This window comes from Pteropus medius, unplaced genomic scaffold (assembly GCF_902729225.1).
Source record: "Pteropus medius unplaced genomic scaffold, Ma_sr-lr_union100, whole genome shotgun sequence".
NCBI lineage: Eukaryota > Metazoa > Chordata > Mammalia > Chiroptera > Pteropodidae > Pteropus > Pteropus medius.
The window spans coordinates 2,514,827-2,525,398 of record NW_024356333.1 but is presented as its reverse complement, the minus strand read 5'-3'; the positions used below and the strand labels follow the sequence as shown (position 1 = coordinate 2,525,398).

At 43.0% G+C, this 10,572-nt stretch overlaps 1 long non-coding RNA gene across 1 annotated transcript; it reads right to left on the bottom strand.

The window, feature by feature from the left end:
• Nucleotides 1-7,202: 7,202 nt before the first annotated feature.
• On the bottom strand, nucleotides 7,203-10,565 carry LOC120601488 (uncharacterized). The gene is made up of 2 exons (XR_005652448.1): nucleotides 9,677-10,565; nucleotides 7,203-8,157 (listed from the first exon to the last, which is right to left on the bottom strand). It is a non-coding gene; the product is annotated as an uncharacterized LOC120601488 (long non-coding RNA).
• Nucleotides 10,566-10,572: the final 7 nt, after the last annotated feature.

The window sequence follows — 10,572 nt, the reverse complement described above, 5'->3', positions numbered from 1 at the left end:
GTTAGGGTGCTATATTTGTAAAACCAAAGGTACTATAAAAAAGAAGACATGTCTGGCCCTCAAGGCACCTTGAATCTAGACACGTAGATCATGGAACAGCATAGAGAACCCAGAAATATGAGCACACAAAGAGCTCAACTAATTTTTGACAGTTACAAAAATAGTTCAATGGAGGAAAGATCGCTTTTTCAATAAATGTTGCTGGAGCACTTGGATATGCTTAGGTAAAAATAAAAAATAAAAAGAACCTTGACCTAAACCTCACACCTTCATACAAGAATTAACTCAAAACGGATCCCAGCATTAAATGTAAAGCATAAAACTATAAAATGTTTAGAAAAAAGTACCTCGGACTCAATGAGGGTTCTTTGACGACACCGAAAGCGTGATGCTTTAAGAGGAAAAAATGATAAATTGGACATTATCAAAATCAAAGCCTCTGCTCTGTGAAAGACCAGATTAAGAGGATAAAAAAGGCGGGTAGCATAGAGTCCAGTGCAGCAGAAATACAAACAACAAAGAATCGTGTCCATGGCAGAAGCCCAAGCAAAATACTATGAGAATACAAAGAAGAACGTGATTAATTTCAGCCAAGAGAATCTGGGAAGTCTGACGAGGTGATAACTGAACTGGGATTTGAAAGACAAGTAGGATTGCAGCAGATGGTCCCAAGACTAAGAAGAGCATCCAAGGCAGAATTAGCAAAAGCTAGAAGGAAGCAGAGTGCAAGAATGTTTATGCGTGAGCAGCCCAGTGCAGATTGTGGTGTATGGAGGGGCGGAGTGGGGCGGGAGCCTGGAAAGGTGGGGCGGGGACAAATTGTGCAACTGAGCGCAGTGCCGACAGAGCCCCGCTCCCTTGAAGCTTACAACTAGAACGTTAAACACGTAGGAGGCGCAGAGAACCCCGAGAGGCGTGAACTCCGGGAACCCAGAAGAACGGGATCCTTTGGCCAGGGGCCATCACACCGGATGCCGGTCGGCATTGCCTGAGCAGGAGGCGGAGGGCGGAGCCATGCTGCCTGTCCCCTGCGCTTTCCTTCTCCGCCCTCTGTCTTAGGCACAGGCTGGGATGCCGGAGTCTGCCTTTTCCCCGTGAGAGTCTCTTCCTTCTTCCCACAGTCTCTCTCAGACCCCGGGCGGAGCTGAAAAAGCTCACCTGTAGCAGTTCTGGTGAGATTGGTCGTCTCTCACCTCCCCCCTCCTCACCCTCACCCTAACATAAGAGCCACCGCTACTCCCCATGTCTGAGCTACAGTGTAGCATTTTAGCTGCAAGGGGGAAAGAAAGTAGGTCAGCTAGCAAGTGGTTTATGAAGTGCTTACTCAAAGAACACATCACAGTAAATGCTTTATTCTAGTTTTCAAACCGGTGAATGCCCTGGAATTTTTTTTTTTTTTTAATCACTTGATTCTGGCCATTAGAGTTTTACATCCACTCTTCACATCTACTCACCTAATTCTGTCAGGAAAACATAAGTGTCTATAGTTGAAAGTAAATATTATTCCTTTGCCAGTTTCTCCCAGGTGTTCTTGCTGGTACGTTCAGAACGGAAATCCTTTTGCACCGTCCACATGGCATGTCCTAATTTAAAGGCAGTTCAATTAGGAAATGTCAACCTTTCAGCAACTAAGGGACTAGATTGCTAGATATTTACCTAATTCTAAATGTTTAGTAAAAGTTTAGAGTTCTGGAAGGAAGGAAGTAGGGAGAAATAAAAAAAAATCATTGATGGAAAAGTGGGAAAGATGGACTGGCTCCCCAAATGGGAGGAAAGTTCGGGTGCTTATGTTGGATATTTAGTTGCTGGCTTCCCACCTGTCTTAGTTCCCTTGCTCCCCCATCAGGTTATTCAGGGGGTGTTTGTAATTGTTCTCATCACGGTCTTCTCCCTCCAGTACTGCCTACCCTTGCAGAAGCACACTTGCATGCTAATGGCATCAATAGGAAAGGCAAACAGTACCAACGCCTTGTCATTGCTGAGATGAAGCAGTGCTGATGGCATCGACCTGAGCTTCTGGGACATTATCAGCAAACATGAAATGCAGCTCTCAATGTACAAGGAGAGTATGGATTCTTCCAGCAAAACTGGCCAAGAGCTCTCTCCAGATTCTAAGTCGAAATTAAAGATGCGTTCTTAAACAGTGGTCAGAAAACTTAGGCAAATCCAAAAGAGCTTCCTTCACTTGCCGTTCCACAGAAAAAAAAATAATGGGAAGAGAGAAATGTAATTTCCCCCATAAAATGGTAGTGGTATATATATTTTTGGTCGTTATCTATTCATTGAGAACTCCAGCTTTGAAGGCTCCTTTAGCTTCTGTTTTTTCCCCCCCTTATCCCCAAAGTTAATATTGGGTCAAAAACCTTACAGGCCAAGAAAACCTAGCTCCGCGGTCCCTGGAATTTCTTGAATTCTCTGTTCACATTGTCTTAATACTATAGCTGTTCTTTCAGACATATCATATAAAGAAGCGGTGTTGATGGGCTATAAAATTTCTCCTGGCACAAATGTAGCATGACCTGGAAAACACACTTCATCATTCATGACTAGAATGTTCTCTCCGATTTATGCCAATAAAAACTTGGAATAATCCAAGATATAGATTATATATATTACATACAAGAATAGTTGCTCAAAAACTTAAACCCTGTTTTTGGCAATTGAAAAAGAAAGTTCAGCGTAAGAGGGAATGCCGCAGAGGGCTTTTTGCCAATGTTAATGCAAAAACATCAGGACACAGAGAGGGGAGAGAAGAGGCTGGAGAAAACTTCATAGAGAAGATGAATGGGATCAGGGACCTAGTACGTGATTCAGATTTCTTCAGGGAGAGAAAAAGTAAAGAGGACATTCCCAACAAAGGACACAACCAGGAGTCCCCAAACTTCCAGGGAGATCAGCCTGGTTGTCAAATACGGCTGCAGCATAAGGTCTGGGGATGGAAACTGGAAGGGAAGACAGAGGTCGTGCTGTGAGGGTTATTATTGAATGTCTTCTTACAGAATGTGAATCCATTGAAGGGTTTTGAGAGGAGAATTATAAATAATGACAGTAATATATTAAATGCTTACTATGTTTCAGGCATCCATGACACCATGACAGGCTCTAACTTCTTTCGTGAAACCATCCTGTAAAATGTATACTCTTTCCATTTTACAGGTGAAGAGACTGAGGCATACATGATGAAATAACTTTTGCAAGGTCAAACAGCTAGTAACCAGTAGAGTCGAGATTTAAACCTATGTCGTGTATGTCCAGAGCCCAAGCCATCTTGCTTCTGGAGGAAGTCATTACTGTATTTTAGAACGATAACTTAATGTCTGTGTGAGGACGAATTAGAGGAGAGAGCCGAGGCAGGAGGACTGGCTAGGAGGCCATTGCAGCAGCCCCATGAAAGCTAATTCACGGCTAAATTTGGTAGGATTTAATGAACACGTGGATATGGAGGCAAAAAAGAGGGCAGAATAAAAAATATCTGCAGCATCTAACTTAAGTGACCAGGTGGTTGGTGCTGCCAATACCAGAGACAGAAAACAAAGGAGGAGATACAGGGTGGGTCGGGGTGGAAGAAAGAATAGTGGGGCTCTGAGGCCAAATGATTTAAAATATGAAAGACATTCAAGAAGAGGGCTCTGCAATCAGGCAGAAAATCAGACCCAGAGTGTGGGAGAGGTGGAGGCGGAAGACAGAGATGGGTGCATCCTCTCAGAGATCATGAAGCGTGAGCATCAGGGCTCCTGCCATGTGCGAGCCTTTCCAAACCCCTGGCAGTGGCCATAATTATAAATTCTTGTAGTCATATGTGTTGTAAAAATTTCAAAAGTGGATTGTTGTAGCTGTGATTGATTAAGACTATGACTGTCACCTCTCTCCACCCCAGCTTCCTCTCACTCACCTTCCCCTTAGATCCAGGCACTGGAGTGCTCCAGGCATTTGGGGAAACCTGTTTCAAGAGAAGCTGAGTTAGGAATACAGTGTAGTGCGGGATACATCTATGTGGCTTCCATGCATAATTAAGTTATTGCTGGTCATCGTAGTACAGAAAGTTTCTTAAAGAACACCCTCCCTTCAAATAGTGTAAACAATCAGGTACCACAAAACTTAGATGTGTCCCTGGGTTGAGCTAGATAGAGGTGATAATTTGATACAGTTGACAATCGAAGTCAAAGAAATGACAAGATGCACAAAAAGAGAGTGTAGCAAGAAAAGATTGCTAAGAATGGAACCTTCAGGAACCTGCATTTAAGTGGTGGGTGGATAAGAGCCAGAGGAAGAAAAAATTCTCAGATAGGTTAGAAGAGCCATGAGAGTAGGCATGTGGGAGCCAAAGGCTGACTGGCCTCAGGACGGAAGGGAAGACAGTGGGGCATCGACTGCGGGGGAGAAGCGATGCACTGAGCAGGTAGGGAGAAACCGGCCGAAGAGTCCCTCGGTGGTAAGACACATGAGGCAACGAGGGCAAGCCACTTTCAAAAGAAAGAAGGTGCCATTTGCTATGGCTGTGGTCTCCTACTCCGTGCTTGCAAACATTAATTTGATATGTCACCTTGGCTGGATTATTCTGGATGTTTCTGTGAGGGTGTTTTGTTATTTTTTCTTTGAATTAAAGTAAGACTTAAATCAGTGGACTTTAAGGCAGATTGCCTTCCATAATGTGGGTGGGCCTCATTTAATCAGTTGAAGGACTAGGTTGATGCCCGACCTTCCCCAAGCAAGAGGAAAGTCAGCCAGCAGGTGGCCTTCGGACTTGATCTGCAGCATCAGTTCGTCCCTGGCTCCCAGCCTGCTGGCCACCCTGCAGATTTTGGACTTGTCACCCTCCAAAATCACATAAGCCAGTTCCTTAAAGTCAATCACTCAATCCATCTCCCTCTCTCTCTCCCTCCCTCCATCTCCCCCCCATATATATATATAGTCTCCTATTGGTTCTGTTTCTCTGGAGAACCTTGACTAACACACTCCTGTAGGGACACAGACTGTTTAAGAATGTCCTCAAGAGGTTTGGCTTACCCCACTCACTCTGTGGGGAGGAGTGAGATTCGTATCAGGCAGAGGAGCAGAAAAAGTTTCATTAGAGAGATTGTGTGTAAGGTGGGCCGGGATGGGCTGTATTGGGCGAGCAGTGGTTGGGAGGAGCCATTGCTGTGGAAGGTGTAGTTGGGTGGGGGGTGCACAGACCCCACCAAGGCGTTCCCAGGGGCCTGGCTGGGATCTAACTGGATATGTGCAGCGGGTCCTCCAACAACGTCGTTTCATTCAACGCCATTTCATTATGCTGGTGAGGGGAACATCAATCCCACCAGTGTGGAGTTGGCACCTCCCCACGTCTGCGTGGGTTTTCCCCGGGCACTCCAGCTTCCTCCCACATCCCAGAGATGTGCACGGCAGGTGATTGGCATGTCTTCATCTTCCCAATCTGAGTGTGTGTGTGTGAGTGACCCTGCGAGGGAAGGGCGTCCTGTTCAGAGTGTGTCCCCCTATCCCTTGGGCCCAGAGCTGCCAGGATGAGCTCCAGCCACCCATGACCCTGAAGTGGAACAAGCAGGGTGTAAAATAATCTCAATTTTATTAATTTTTCTTAAATGTTTGTGTAGCTCACATTTATTTCAATGTTTAATATTAGTTTTCAGAGTCTTTATTTAGATGTTGGTGATATTTTTGTGACCAGAAATATGCTGTAAGAATGTAACTCTTGTCAATTGGTGGATGATGAAACTGGTTTCCCTATACATGGTTTCACTGAAAGTTGAAGTTTCTGAGAACCTGTCAACAACACTGAGTGCAGTCTTACTGTATCAGAAACCAGAGGGAGACAAGTACGGGTGGATCCACCCAGGCCAAAGTGTAGAGGGCGTTTAGTATTAGGAATGAAGGTTTGCTGTTGTTTTGGTAGGAATCGGAATTATTAAAGGTCTTTGTGCAGGAAAGTAGCACGGCTGGGTTTCATGGTACAAACAGTCCCAACTAATGTATGAGTTGGGTTCCAGCTTTTCCTTCAGTATACAATGTGTCGGGCACTAAGATGAATACCGTAGATATAGTAATAAAAGACACAGTCTCTGAATCCAAGGAGCTCACAATCTGTGAGGGAGTGGGAGATAGAGAAGGGGAAAATTATAATGCAATATTGATAAACTCTTTAATGAAAGTAGATACATGGAATACTAGAAAGGCACCTAGTGCCATATGGGCATGGGACTGGGGCGAGGTGTGGAAGGTCTTAGAAAGCTTCTTGGAAAAAGTGATTTTAGGACTGTTTTCGAGAACTCTGAATAATTTTCTCATGCAGACTAGATTGAATCACTTGAAAATTTCCTATGGTCCAGTCTAATAGAACGTTACAGTGATGTTCAGGCCCCACAGGTCAGGCCTCAAAAGCTTAATTAATTTATGACTATCCTACAACTATTTTCTGCCTTATGAGTCTCCAAAACAAGAGGCCTCTGACTTCTCAATATGCAAAATCTTAAACTGGACAGATTAGGTTTTTAAATAGTTCCATCTCCTTTCCTCATTCCCTTCTTTAGCTTACTACTTTGCTCCCAGGATCTTCAGACTCAAGGTCTTCTTCAGCTTGCCCTGAGGCACTCAGTGTTTCTCTCAAACTTGATTTACCCAAAACTTTCCATTCTTTAAGTGCTACTGATTTGTGTTAGAAAGCAGGCAACCAGATCAAACTAGTTAATGCTGATGTGTGAATGGCTCTCAAGCCCTGTTATCCTCCCAGAGCTATTTGAGTCTTTAAGAGAGAATAAAAGGAATCTGTTGGAATTTCAGGCAATAAAAACAAGGCCTTTGTATATCTGTAGATTTATAAATTAGGAGTTAGGTGGGGCACCCATCCTTTGCTCCCCATTCAGATGTGTGCAGTTTGTGACTTTGTTAAGTAAATTTCTGCTTCCTGTTTTATATCTAGTTATGGTTAACATCATTTAAAGTATTATTTGGCATTTGATGGTCCAAAATGAGCTATAAAATTTTTTCCAATGACTTAGAATATTAAAAACCTATTTCAAAAAGAATTTATGACTTATTGTCCTAAGTGGAAGAAATCATGGTATTATTTCATCTCTTCCCCACATCCTTTGAATACTAAGCTGTGAATTACTCTGTATAGTTGCAGCATATGTGTAATTATTTTTCTAAGAGGAACTAGTTTTGGAAAAAAAATCACATATTTCATGATTTGGATTTAAATAAACAAATTTAATTGAAAAATCTGTTTACTTGGATCTTCTTCCTTAATATACACTACTTCAAAACAAATAAGACTTATTGTAATATGTCATAATGCCAATATCAGAAGTTTTAAGGTCATAACATTTGAAACTTTACTGTAAGAAAGGAGTGGTTCATTAAATGAATGGCTCCCAAACTCAGGTCACCAGACTGGCCCTGGGTAATTGTATAATCATCATCATTATCATCACCTTCATAGGTAATGTTAATTAAGTATTCAATTTACAACAAATCGTATGAGATACTATTATCACTCCCATTTTATAGATGAAGAAACTAGGCACGGAGGGGTTAAGTAACTTGTTCAAAGTTACCCAGATAATAAGTAGTAAAGCCAGGATATAAACTCTGGCAGTTTCAAATTCCCTCCCTGCCCCTTCCTACCCAATTTTGACTCATTAGATCTGGAGTGGGCCCTGGAATTAGCATCAAGTCCCCGGATGATTCTGAAGCAAAGACAGGTCTGAGAACTATCTCATCAAATGAATGTATTTTGCACTGGATAGCTGGCTAGTCCCTTACTGGTGTCTTAAAAACAATAGCTCATATGGCTAGTCAAGTGATGCAGTACCCTTTCATTTGATTAGTAACAAGTATGTTTGAACACTTTTCAGTGTTCTTCAGGCATAACGCCGAGGGGGCCAGCGAGATTTAGGAAATAGTGCTTGGTGAGAAGTTGGCAGTCGGGGAAAGATCACAAAAGCCTGGGTAGAAGGTGCAAAGTATGCTTCCTGGGAGGGGCTGTGAGCTGGATTTGGAAAAAGAAGGATTTGCAGATGCAGGAGAAGAGGAAGGAACTGTTTCTGTACAGAAAACCAATGCCAGCCGGCACTCATAAATGGTGATCCAAGGCCTGTATTTGTGGGCCCACCGCAGGCCCAGCAGGACTGGATGAAGTTGAGAGTTCCTTTTAGAAAGTGGCTGTAAATAAATAGGGAAAAGTAAGTTAGGACAAGATTATGGTAACCCTTAGGTGCCAGGTCACCATTTGGACTGAACTGTATAAATGATGGGGAACTATTGAAAAATTTTAGAAGACAAAAAGATACGACGATGAAGATACAAGGTCTTAGTTTGGAAAGCACCATCTGCAGTCAGTCACTGCACAGGCTGGAGGGACCAAGTCAGAACCAGGAAAACTGTTGAGAAGGTTAAAGAAACAATACGGGTGTGGGGAGATAAAAGAGTAGTGGATATGTGCTGATTTGGGAATCAGCTTGTCACTGACCAAGCTGAGTGACGTAGAGCAAACTATCTAACATCAAACTCAGATGAGACTTAGGTTTTCTCATTGTAAAGATGATAATGTCTGCCCCCACAGACTGAGCCAAAATAAAAGATTTCTCTACGATGGGGACTAGCTCTGGGATGCAAGGTTGGTGGGTCAGGATTTTGAGCTTTCAGGCCTGTATGACTTAGAAAATGTGTTATCAACAGCACTGGAGGAGTCAGTGGACCTCCACTTTTTGGAAGATGGAAGAAAGAAAACTGTGTTTCAGACATTATGCTGGAATTATAAAGGAATTACCTTCACTTAGTGGAAACATCTTTTTATCCCCATTTAACAGTTAACTAGAGCAAAAGATAGTAGTTTGAGTCTGAATATAAATACAACAAGGTCTACCTAAACCTATAACTTGGCTTTTGAACTTTATATCATTTTGGACTTGTAAAGTTATATTTTTTAATTTTATTGGTTTTGGCCTAATATTCTAGTCTGAGACTATTTTGCATTTTGATTCTGACATCTGTCAAATTAATTATCCCTCCAAACTGTAGGTCACCTGGAAGAAGGGCATCAGCATTAATTTTAAATGCTGAGATGGGAGAGAAAGATGGAGGAAGGATGTTTCAGAGTGGAAAGAAAGTAGGTGGCCTGGCTTTGAGGTGCATAAAAGTCAGTGGAATCGGCTAAGTGCTAAGAATGACAACACATACAGGTGGAGAGTAAAGGATAGAAGGAAGTTTAGAACCAGGAATTGAGGCAGTGAGAAGTGGAGAGGGTGGCATCAGTGGGCTGCTTCCATTAATCAAAAATAGGGGGTGGAAGAAACGGTAAGGGGAGAGTGACCCACTCAGCTCTTGTATCAGGTGTGGGAACTCACAGACCAGGAGATTGTGGTGAATGATGAGACTGGGGAAGACAGCTTAGGGAACATGGAGATAAGTTGTCTAAGGAAAGCACAAGTTCCAGGAAGGGGAAGACATGAGGATGTTAAAAAAAAAAAAAGCCACATATGTACCATGGAAAACACTGTCCACAGGGACAAGCCCATTTTTACCTTCAGTTTTACCATGTGTCCATAAAAAAAGTTGTTAAATACATCTAAATTTTCTTCTAAGTAGGTTATTAAAAGTAGAGGATATAAACCAATAATTTTAAACTCTTGCACAGACTAAGATTACATACTTAAGTAACAAGTGCAGACAAATGTGATACCTCTAAAGATGTTGACAAAAGACCACCTTTCAATAAGAAAACCACATATACTGGTGGAGTATGTCTTCTAGGAGAAGCCTTGTGTCGCAGGAAGCAGTATGGTCGCTGGGGGCGGCCCTCTGCTCAGGGCCTAGGACTTCTACCCCAAGGGAGTACTGGAATCTGTGTGCTGTTTTAATTTGAAGCAAAACAAGAAGTTACATTCATCGTGGTTTTTTGCCAGGTAGGTTCATTGGGAATCCTTCCATACTTGTTCATGAAATTAGCGGACTGTCTGGTATGTTTTGAACCATGGCATTAAAGCAGGAGCCCCTCCAAGTCCATGCTTCCTCCAGCCTTGTCATCTTAGCAAGCCAAAAAGAGTATTGCAAGGACCCAATTGTGACAGTTAAATTTCAAATGAATGCAATTAACTACTTAAGACTGCACGTGAAAACAATAGTTTTTTAGTCACTCCTCAATACCACCATATATGCAAATCGTTAAATTCTGGCCTTGATTCGTCTTTACAAAGATTAATGCTAAAGTGATTCTTTGTCAATATTTGCCAAAAAAAAAAGTTGGTTAAAGTTCGAAGCGGGAAGCCTAGCGTACTTTTCACTTTAAAACCGATTTTAAGGGAGAAAGCGGCTCAGAAAAACTCAGGCTTCAGGTGCCGATGGCTAAGGCCTGCAGGTGTACAGGGCCGCGGGAGTGGACCACACGGCTCTCCGAGGTCTGCGGCGGGTTTTCAGGGCCACCTGCCCGTCTGTGACAGTCTCCTCAGCCAGCCGGGGAGACTCTGCGGGCGTCGTCCCGGTCCGGGGAGGCGCGCTGATTGGGCGGAGTTGCAGTCGTGTTCCATGTCGGTTCAGAGTGTGTGTGCGCGCACAGGAGAGGGGCAGGAGGACGTGGAA